The sequence below is a fragment of the Delphinus delphis genome, chromosome 13, assembly GCF_949987515.2.
Source record: "Delphinus delphis chromosome 13, mDelDel1.2, whole genome shotgun sequence".
NCBI lineage: Eukaryota > Metazoa > Chordata > Mammalia > Artiodactyla > Delphinidae > Delphinus > Delphinus delphis.
Window position 1 is genome coordinate 64,569,554 of NC_082695.1, and position 11,588 is coordinate 64,581,141.

At 49.9% G+C, this 11,588-nt stretch overlaps 1 protein-coding gene across 3 annotated transcripts in view; it reads left to right on the forward strand.

Annotated features, from left to right (window-relative positions):
* CTIF (cap binding complex dependent translation initiation factor) overlaps positions 1 to 11,588 on the forward strand; it is a 310,526-nt gene that overhangs the window by 195,133 nt on the left and 103,805 nt on the right. The gene's annotated exons all lie outside the window — the stretch shown is intronic.

The following is an 11,588-nucleotide window of genomic DNA, read 5'->3' on the forward strand; positions in this document are numbered from 1 at the left end:
TTGTGGGGAGATCCTCTGAGACAATGCCAATATTCTGTTTTCCTCCAACTTTCACCCACTAGCCTCCACTGATGACTCTTGCTTAAGAATTATTATTATGGTGGCTGCCAGATGATTTTCTTTTCTTTTCTTTTTTATAAATTTATTTATTTATGGCTGCATTGGGTCTTCATTGCTGTGCACAGGCTTTCTCTAGTTGGGGAGAGCGGGGGCTACTGTTCGTTGTGGTGCGCGGGCTTCTCACTGCAGTGGCTTCTCTTGTTGCGGAGCACGGGCTCTAGGCGCACGGGCTTCAGTAGCTGTGGCACGTGGGCTCGGTAGTTGTGGCTCACGAGCTCTAGAGTGCAGGCTCAGTAGTTGTGGTGCACGGGCTTAGTTGCTCTGCAGCACGTGGGATCTTCCCAGACCAGGGCTCGAACCCCTGTCCCCTGCATTCATTGGCAGGAGAATTCTTAACCACTGCGCCACCAGGGAGGTCCCTGCCAGATGATTTTCTAATTCCATCATTCCTTCTACGTTTATTAGTTGTCTTTCTACTGTCAGGGAAAGTCTCTGGTTGATTTTAAACTCACTACTCTAAATTTCAGGACCCTGCATTTGGGAGCTAGGGAGAGAAAGTCCTCGTCACCTGTCTGAATGTCCCTGAATATATTTATACACTGAATCCTGGCTGATGGGTGTTTAATGAGAAGGCTGTCAACACAGTACTTGCTCTTGGGGAGATTCTAGCCCAAGAACCCATCTGCTGGACAGCCGTGTCCCAAGAAGGCTGGGCGGGTTGGGGGGAGGGTGGTGTTGGGGTCCGTGAGGTGTAAAACCTGTTGAGTGGCTCCCCCTCCGCCGTGATGTCTCACCACGGACTCGTCAGTTCCACCAGCCCCAGCTGAAAAATATGGCCCGAGGGAGGCCCTACTCCAGCTAACTCCATTTCACATCTCCTCTCCTTCCTGAGATGGAAAAAATGGTCCTTCAGGGATAGAGCAAACCTGTCAGTAATGAAGTTGTGAGGGAGAGGCTGTCCCAGGAGGGTGGCTGGGTTGTGATGGCTGATGGACTGAGGGGGGCCAATAGCCGGCAGCGTTCCCCTGGAGAGCCTGGAAACTCAGCGGTGCTCCACTACCCACAAAGCCGAACCAGCTCAGGACTGCCCTGGGATCCTCTGCTTCCCACAACGGAGCCATCATTTCTTCACCTGGCTTCCCAGGGCTGGCCCAAGGCAGAGGGGTGAGTGGGCAAGGTTTAACACCGAGCCCTGGGGTCATCCCTTCGAGCCTGCCCCTCACCTATTTTCCAGTTGTAGGTCCATTTGATTAATAAAACAACTGAGGGGCAGAAAAGTTAGACAGCTTGTCCAAAACCACCCAGCTAGACACGGGCAAAAACCAGGGTGTGGACCCAGGTGTGTCCGATTTCCAAGTTATCGCTGCATCCTGCTGCGTCCGCAGGTGGGGACTCCTGCTAAACCCAGTAGGGTTTTGTGGAGGAGGTACTGATTGCAGAATGGGCAGGTTAGGGATAGGAGGTCTCCGTGTTTGGATACCTCCAGTGACGGGGAGCTCACCACATTTCCAGGCAGCCCCCTCCAATGTGGGATAGCTGTCCTGAGGAAGTTACTCCATGAGGTGAGCTCAGGCTGTGTCTCGGGCCTTCCTTCCCCCAGAGTTCTAAAGGACTCAGCAGTTGGTGACACCTAGTATTTAAACAACTCTTAGGGGACTTTCTCCCTATCCCTCTTCCTCTTTGTCGTATCTTTGAAAGCCAGTTTGAGAGCTACTAGACTACATGGAGATGGTGAGATTAAGAGAGATGGTGAAAAGGGCTAGTTCGGGTGGACCTCTGAAGCCACTCAGCCCGTGGAGTAAGTGTGATCATGTGGGCCAGCTGAGGCCCGCTGGCCAGCTGTGGTGGACACGATGGCCAGGCTTTAGGCTGGGAATCAAGGAAGTCATTGGAGGTAGCCCCTAAGCCTATGGGAACTCCTTAGGTAGTATTTCCCCTGGAATGATGGTGGTGAGTATCTGGTGATGAGAACTTATATGGTGGGAAGTTATGTCCAAAATGCAGCCTCTAGAGGCCAGAATTAGAGCAGAAGTAGAAGCTGGACATCTAGGGTTTCTTCTTTGATTTTCTAACACTTGAAAAAGCCTGTTTCCCCACAGCCTCAGTTCTCCCACCTGTACTGTGGGTGCACTAATGCTCAGCACTTCCTCCGAACATCTGATGGATTCATACTATATTGCCTGGAAAACCCACAATATAATATTATTAGAAACAACACTAATATAACACGTACATCAACTCTTCTAAAACTCACAGGAACCCTATGAGATGAGTCCTCTATTTGTCCCCATTTTACAGATGAACAAGCTAAGGCCCAGAGAGGTTAAGGAACTTGCCCAGTGTTGCACAGCTGGAAGTTCAGAGCCTGGATTTGAACTCTGGGGGTCTGACTCCAAAGTCCATACTTTGAATTATGGCAGTATGTTACCTCTTGGTAAATACTCTGGGAGTTTGTGTTGGGCACTTTCTGTATTCCAGGCAGTGAGGGGCTATGGAAGAAGGCCACACAGGGGGCAAGTTCACACCCATAGCCAGGCTTCCTCGGTTCTTTAGGAAAAGTGGATGGGAGCGCACAGGCTCCAGAAAGGTGGCATGGCCAGATTTTGCTTCCTGGTGTTGATTGACATGACTTGGTCAGTTTAGCCACAATTTCAATTTAGCTGGAAAATCGAGCATCCCAGCTGAGATTTACCTGTATTCGTGTCTGCTGTCCACCAGACTCTGAGTGCGTGCCCAGGGTGGCCATATAGCTCGGGGGATACCTGGACTCGCCAGTAGGCTGCACTGAGGGTCCATGGGCCAGACTTGGAGACTGCAGGACTTGGCTGGGCTAGGCGGAAGGGCGAGGGCCTTTCCCTGGAAACAGTCCACTAGGGCAGCCGCGTGCTCTTCCCATGACATCACGCTGCCTCAGAACGTATGAGGCCAAGGATTCTTGGAATGCCTGATTCACCCTGGAACAAAAATAATACCTCGTATTTATAATGTGCCTTTGTTCCCCAAAGGCTCTCCCAGGCTTGATTGTATTGTAACTTCAGACGTGCCTTGTGATCTAGGCAGGAATGCAGAGAAGGTGGGACCCCACCTAAGGAAATGCCTTGAGTGAGGATTTGGTGTTCCCATTCTGCAGGTGGGAATACTGAGACATGGAGAGGTGGGTGGTTTACCAAAGCTGCCCAGCAGATTGGTGCTGGGAGCCCTGGATTTCCAGTGGGTTTGAGAGGAGGGCCTCAGAAATGCCCCAGCAGTTGAATGAGACTCAGAGCCGCATCTAATACCCCAGAGAAAGCTATTTCCTCATGGCCTTCTGTGCTGCCCTAACTAAGATGGAGGAGGGTGCAGGAGCCTACAGCTCTTCCCACCCCCTGCCCAGCCCAAGTGCAAGGGTAAAGCCAGTGGGCCACCTGAAAACTCAGACTCCCCCCAGCCCTGCCCCACAGACCCCAGCCGCAGGAGCTAGCGGACGGTGGTGGGGAAAGGCTTGTTCCCAGCACAGATGGAAACCCGAGGGCCACATGTGGCTTTTGTGGTTTTCCCCAGACGCAGTGGAGCCAAGGCTGGAAGGCCGGATTTCCAAACCTCAACCCAGAACGCCCGTCCAGAGCCCTCCCAGGCCACCCCTCTCCCGGGCCTCAGCTTCCCCGTTTCCAGTGGCCTCCGGCTCAGCCTTTGGCCTTTGCGTCTGCATATCTAGCTGAGCTTCCACACCACGTGCCGCCAGAGCCACGACCCCTCCCACCCTGGCCTTGGCCAAGGCCTGGGGTCCTCTGGATTGGGGTTCCAGTGGCTCAGCAGTGGTGTGCAGGCTGCCCCGGACCCTCAGGACCGTGGAACAGGCCGCAGACCCTTGAGACGAGAGCATGGGGGTTGAGAGCACTCATTCTAGGGCCAAACTACCTAAGTTCAAACCAAGTTCTGCTTCTTGCAAACTGTGTGGCCTTAGGCAAGTACTTACCTTTCTGTGCCTCACTGACCTCTCTGTAAAACAGAGTGCAGTGGTCCCTCCCGCTTAGAGTAAATGAAAGCTCTGCCCGGACCCGTGGTTGGCGCTTCACACGCGTTACCGTGTTTTCATTACTGTCGTTCTGCATCTTCGTGACTTCAGCTCCAGTCCCGTTCCTCGGGCAGGGCTGGCTTCTCGGGCGTGCAGTCTGCGCTCTTGTGCTGAGACCCAGGCTCAGAATGGCTGCACTTGGTTTAATGCTCTGCTTTAAACTCTTGACAGTTTTTGACAAGAGGCCCACATTTTTATTTTGCACAGGGCCCTGCAAACTATATGGCCAGTCCTGCCTCTAGGATCAGACTAGGATAGACCCCTGTGCTACTACTCTCTGCTTCCCTTCCTTCATGACTCTTGTTCCTGGTTGTAGCCAGATACCTGTTTGTGTAATTACTGGATTAGTGTCTGTCTCTCCAAATGGACCCTGAGCTCTATAAGGACACAGCCCTGTGTTGGAGTCATCGCTGTGTCCCCAAGATCTGGCTCATTGAGGGGCTCACCTCAGGCATGAATGAATGCCCGGCCCCACCGCAGACTCCGAGGGAGACTTAGAGAAGGTTCTCACACATCTGAGGGAAGTAGATGCTGTGAAGTGTTCACAAGAGGAGCGCCCAAGGCCGTAGGTGGCAGAGACGAGGGAAGCCAGACTAATTTCGTGAGGGGTCTAGAGATAGAGGGGGCACCCTGGGGGCTGGGGAAGGCTGCTGGGCGGGTCTGGGCCTCAAAGCCCGGGTGGGATTAGGAGAGGTATTGAGAGACTCCTTAGGGAGAGCTGAACAGCTTTTATCACCCCCTCCCCCAACTCCCAGCTTCCCTCAGAGTGTTCCAGGAGCCATGTGGCCTTGGGCAAGCCCATCGATACCTCTGCTGAACCTCCAGACAGAGGTTCATTAATTAAACATGTTTAATTAATGAAGCAGTCAATGAACCAGTCTTTCCCCCGCTCCCTCATTCCTTTGTTCATTCATTCTGTAGTTGGTGTGAAAAATCTTTTCTCTGCCTCAGGGTGAAGAGTCAGACCCTCTCATTTCCATCCCAGAGCATCCCTTTCGCCAGGTAAACATCTGGTCTCTAAGGCTTTCAGTCCACTCAGTGGAAGACTGAACTTCTTAACGTGAACTCTTGTCTCGGCTGGCAGAGGTCTCAGTCCTGAATCATTTCCTACCCAACTCTGAGCGAAAGGAGAGTCGCAGTCTGCTGGGTGGGAGCCTCTGAAGCTTGGCTGACCGTCCAAGGCAGCAGGAGCGCTCCTGAGCACGTGCCGCTCCTCGCACGTTGTCAGGGGAACCTGGTGCAGGAGTGCGCCTGGCGCTCAAAGCCGGCGGGGACGGTGCTGGTGTTCCTGCCATGATGTGGATAAGGGCAATTACAGGCGGGGCATTTATCTAAGTGGCTAGTAATGCCCCAGTTCTCCAGACCTACGACCTCCTAAGACCTCAGAAAAGTCCTTGTTAAATCCAATCATGTAAGTGTTTCAGGCAGTACCTTAGAGCAGAAACACAGATCCAAGTTCCAGTACAGGCTTTGCCACTAACTGGGCAACCTGAGGGGAACGAAGCAACCTCCCTGAACCTTGGCTTTCTCATATGTAAGACCAGGCTTTCTCATGCTGTCTCTCGTGTATCTTCACAGCCACCCCGGAGCTGGGGGCCGACACAGCTAGGGAAAGAGACACAGAGGGGTGAAATCCCCCCAAGCCAGGCTCTGAGCTGGCTGTAGTCGCACAGACAGACCAGACGAGGAGTGTCCTACAGAACAGACTCAGTGGGTTTCCAGCACCTAATTCAGCCCCGAGTGTATCGTAGGTGCTCAGTTAACACAGGCCACTCTGATCCTTGTCTCTTTGGTAAAAGCCAATGTCATGTTTCCCTTGGTTGACTCCCTGAAGAGGGAGATAAGTCTCCGCTATGCTTTTCCTTGCTAAGCTTCCCATTCTGCAAACTGGAGCAGCCTTGTGTGGCGGGTGACCCTTGTTTCCGTGCCCCACATGCCGAGCTAAGCTAAACAGCCCCGGAGCCGTGTGCCTGAGCCCCTACATTTCAGTTCATGCTTTGTCACGGCAGCGGCGGTGGCAGGGGAGGTGGGACCTGTGCGGGGCATGTGTAGGTGGGCAGGAGTGGAGGCGCCTAAGCTAGTAATAAGCAGTCATCACTTTCTGAAAGCAAGAAATATGAGCCCATGCATAGTTCTCAAACCACTCGCCCTAGGAATTTTGCTTTCAGAAATTTTTAAGCAGACCTACAAATTATGTGGTGAAGTGTCCGACATTGAGAGAACCATAATAAGTTGGTGGCCCTCAGAATATCTAGTTGGGAGTGATTATGAAATAAAAAATGAACAGAGAGACGTTTGTCTGCATTTGGACTGCTGTTAAAATCATTTTTAAAAACAAAATCTGAAGTTATTCTCCCTACACCCACCTCCCAAAATGCAGCTGTGGTCTTCGGAGAACTTTTTTTTTTTTTTCTTAATAAAAGAGAGCAGTCTTAGAGTGGAACAAGACATCTGATTTCAGAACCCAAAGAAGAAAGAATAAACTAAATGAGTGATGGAAAAAGCATACTGACAATTTCCATCCTCAAAAAAAAAATAAGCATTATTTTCCTAACAGCAGGTGTTGCCAGTAGCACAAATGGAATATTAATCTTATCTCCTAAGCCATTCCTCCCCCCGCCCTGCCCCCACCAGAGGAAACTTCCCCCGAGAGATTAGAACATAATAAGCAGACAGGGAGGTGGATTTTGCCCCTTTTGGCTCGCAGGGCTGCATGTTTAGTATGTCTCCGAAACCTGGACCCACATATCTGGGGATCTGAGACCAAATGTGGCTTCCTTACCCACCACTGGGAGCAACAGTGCCTCGTCCCCAGATCAGCCAAACCTAAACCCGCAGGTTTCGTGGGGAGCAGCCAGCTGGCCCCTGAAGGAAGGTATCGACGAAACCCAGGGCCAGCAAACACAGAAGAGAGGAGCTGGTTTTGGCCAGCTCAGCCAGCAGCCGCTGACAAATATTGTGAATGGCCACAGCAGGGGAGCCTGGGTCTCCATTGTTGGAGCCCAAGACCCAGCCCCAAGTCTGTTCCAGGAGTTAAGGCCCTCTCAGCCCTTTTCCAGGCCAAGGACATGGGCCCCATGTGGTCATCACCACAGCAGGTCTCAGCGGTAACTCAGCCCTTCTCTCCTGAGGGGGCTGGATCTGAGGGCAAGTGGGAGACAGGAGGTGGACGCTTGGAAGCCGTGACTGGCTCACAGGCTGGGTACACTCCATGGAGCCTCTGCAAGGCCCTCTGGTGTGGGACTTCTCCTCACTGAGCCTCAGTTGGCTTATCTGTAAAATGGGAAGAAAGATTCTTGACTGGCCTGCACAGAGAGACCAGTCCCAATGATCACTGGCCCTGAAAATTAAGCAGGAAGGAAGAAAGGGGGCTCCATGCCCCATGCCCCTCCTCCAAGGGCATCTGGCTCTTCCCTGCCCTCCTAGGGGCCACGCAGCCAATCTCATTTGCTGTCCAGCCCCATATCAGCCCTCCTTCTTTTGAATCATGAGTCTTGTCTGCCCAGTTAAAAGGGCGCCCTTGAGGGTAGACTCCCAAGCGTCTCCTCGCCCCGCCGTGGACATCACTCCACGTGTGCAAAGGAACTGCCACCCAGGCAGAGTGAGTCTGAAAGCACCACTAATGCTCAGCAACCTCGGGCATTCTTGGTCATTGCTGTGTTGATAGGGCCGGCCGGCTCCAAGGCCTTTTGAACTAGGAGGACATGGAGTTCCAGGCCCCTGAGAATTTCCAGGAAAGAATAGAAGAAGCTCTCCAAGGCCTAGCTGATTTCTTTCTGAGACCTTGACCAGCCATGTAGAAATTACCTTTTTCCTCCTCCACGTGAAGAGAAATGGATTTTGGTGGGGGCAGGGGGGGTGCGGGAGGGGGCGGAAAGCTGGGGGAGATGCTGGGCAAAGAGAGGGGAATCCCTGATATGGCAAGTGGGAAGCCAGTCTCAAGACAGATGCTGGGAAGGGCTTGGTCAGCCATTCTTTGGGGGCATTCCTTGGGCCATAGCTGCCCGCACCGCAAAAATTCTAAACAAGGGTGACAGAAGTTGTGAGAAGCAAGCGTTATCTGCCAGGGAATTTCCAAGGTTCTTCTCCGGGCTTAAAAATTACACTCAAAGAACAAAGGGAGTGGAAGGGAAAAGGGCCAGTTAATTTAAAGTAATTAAAAAATAAAAGTAGGGAGAATTTACAAAACGGCACGGCTCGTGGTGCCACAGGGAGTTGGTGGGCCGTGAAATTTCTTCCACGCTCTCCCAGTGCTTCTCAGAATGAGGGATCCAGGCTCCTGAGCTGACCTGTGTCTCGGGCATCTGGCACCTCTGAAGGCCAGTTGATGATCCTAGGAGGAATCCAGCTCAGTGAGTCATTTTGCTGATGGGGCCCAGCTCGTCCCCGTTCCCCGGGTGCCCTGCCCTGACCTGAATGCAAACGGACCTTCTTCCAGAACTTAGTGTTAGGCCCGTGATGATCCCTGTTTTTAGAATGAGACCATTAGGGAATGAAACTGAGTGCCAGTGGCGGTGGTGGCAGTGGTGGGATCGGGTGGAGGGGCTGCCTCTTTTGACTCTGCTGTGTTGCCTCTTAAATTATTAAAATAAATACAACTAGAAACCCTGGACATCTAAGTACACAAACAAACATAAGAGAACTCTGAAAGGCAGCGAGAAGAAGTCAGACTGGGTGGGGAGCTTGGCACCTGAGGGATGACACAGCAGTGATGTGCTTGAGTTTTCTTCTCAGCCTCATAAATCCCAGACTTGGAGTGAAAGAAGCCGGCAACCCAGAAACACCCACAGGGCAGGCAGACCAAAATGGCCACAACAAAAGCCTTCCCTCTGCAGCCCAAGAACCAGGCAAGGGGCGGACTCTCAAGACAGAAAACTCTTAGACAATAACTGCTCTACTTCAGGCAAACGCCCTAGAGAAAACTGGCTCCACCCCACGCGTGCCAGTAAGGGCCAAACGAGGGGCTGAGATTCCACCTTTGCCAGGCTGTGATGAGGCACCCAAACCTTGCCAGGCTGGTGTCAGTGAAGCTGGGTGGGGAGTTGAGACTCAACCCTGGAGGTCACTGAGCACCCCTCCCTCTGTGTCAGTGGAGGCCATGTGGGGAGCGACACCCTGCCCCTCCTAGTCAAGGAGGTGTCTGTGTGTGGAACCAGAACCCCCCACTGTGCCCAGCATTAAAGAGGACCCCCTTTGCTCTGTCAGAGAAGACCCAGTGGGGAACCTGACTTCTCCCCCGACCCCACAGTATTAAGGCAGCACAGCCCTTTCTACTATCGGGCCAAGGTAAGAGGAAGCCAGCCAAACAGAAGGTTTGATTAAGTCCAGAGTCTCGTAACATAATAACCAAGATGTCCAGCTTTCAACTGAAAATCTTCTGTCACACCAAAACCTTGAAAGATCTCAACTGAATGAAAAAAGACAATACATGTCAATACCAAAATAACAAGAGATATTAGAATTATCTGACAAAGATTTTAAAGTAATCAGCATAAAAACGCTTCAAAGAGCAATTTGGAACACACTTGACACAAATGAAAAAATACGTCTCAGCATATAACAAAGAATCAAATGAAAACTTGAGTTAAATAAAAAACTCAATGGATGGACTCAACAGCAGAATGGAGGGGACAAAGGGAAGACCAGTGTCCTGGAAGATAGAACAATATAAATGATCTAGTCTGAGCAACAGCGAGAAAACAGACTGAAAAGAATGAACTGAGCTTCACAGACCTGAGGGACCATAACTGAAAATCTAACAGATATGTCATCCGGGAGGTAGAGGAAAAAAAGGATGTGACTGAAAAATGACCCAAAGAAATAATGATTGAAAACTTCTCATACATTGCTGCTGGGAATGTAAAATGGTACAGCCTCTCTGGAAAACAGTTTGACAGTTTCGTTAAAAATTAAATACGCAACTACCCTGTGACCCAGCAATGGTGCTTGCAGGCATTTATTCCAGAGAAATGAAAACTATGTCCACACAAAAACCCGTAAACAAATGTTCCCAGCAGCTGTCTGCACAATAGCCAGCAACTGGAAACAACCCACATGTCCTTCAGTGGGTAAATGACTAAACTCACTGATACAGCCACACCGTGGAATACTACTCAGAAGTGAAAAAGGAACAACTATGGATACATGCAGCCACCTGGATGGATCGCCAGGGAATTATGCTGAGTGAGAAAAGCCAGTCCCACTGGGCTAAATACTGTATGTATATAACATTCTTGAGATGCCAAAATTGTAGAAATGGAGACTGGATTAGTTATTGCCAGAGGCTAAGGAGGAGGTGGTGGGAGGAAAGTAAATGTGGCTATCAAAGGGCAACATGGAAGATCCTGGTGGTGATGGAACTGTTCTGTCTTGATTGTATCAGTGTCAAAATCTTGGTTGTGATCTTGAACTATAGTTTTGCAAGATGTTACCATGGAAGGAAACTGGGTAAAGGATACAAAAGATCTCTCTGTATTCTTTCTTACAACTCCATTTGAATCTATAATTATCCCACAATAGAAAGTTCAGAAAAATAAATTTATCTTCATTTAGAAAACACAAAAAAGAAGAGAAAAATCCTCATCCCATCCCCTAGAGATAATGACTGTTAGCATTTTGGTGTGTATCCTTCCAGTTTTTCTATGCATATGCATACTTGCCTTAAAAAACAGCACCATGCTGCATGTATTACAACACATGCTACAGAGTGAATTTTTCACCATGTTCTTAATTTCTCCACGGTCCGTTTTTCACTGCTGTTCTAAACACTGCTGAGATGAATATCCTTATTCCTACATCCCTGTGCTTTGATTATTTCCTTTGGATAAGTTGTCACACGTGGATACATTGCAAGGTCCAGTGGTTTACATGTTTTAGAGGCTTTTGTAACCAATTGTCAAATTTCCCTCCAGAAACATACTAATTTCTACTTCTAATATACAGTGGGTTGTAAGTTACTGTTTGTGTGGAAAGAAAAAGAAGCTTATACACCTGTCTCTCACTTAACAACTTTAATTCCCCCTGAAAACCCTGCCACTTAGGGAACGCTTTTCTTTTAATTTTTTATTTTTATACAATGTTTAAAGGTTACTTTCCATTTACAGTTATTACAAAATATCAGATATATTCCCAGTGTTGTACAGCACATCCTTGAGCCTATCTTACGCCCAGTAGTTTGTGCCTCCCACTCCCCCACCCCTATATTGCCCCTCTGCCCTCCCCACTGGTAACCGCTAGTTTGTTTTCTGTATCTGTGAGTCTGCTTCTTTTTATTCACTAGTTTGTTGTACTTTTTAGATTCCACATACAAGCAATATCATACAGTATTTATCTTTCTCTGACTTATTTCACTTAGCATAATGCCCTCCAAGTCCATCTATGTTGTTGCAAATGGCAAGATTTCATTCTTTTTTATGGCTGAGTAGTAGTCCATTGTGTGTGTCTGTGTCTCTCTGTGTGTGTGTGTGTGTGTGTG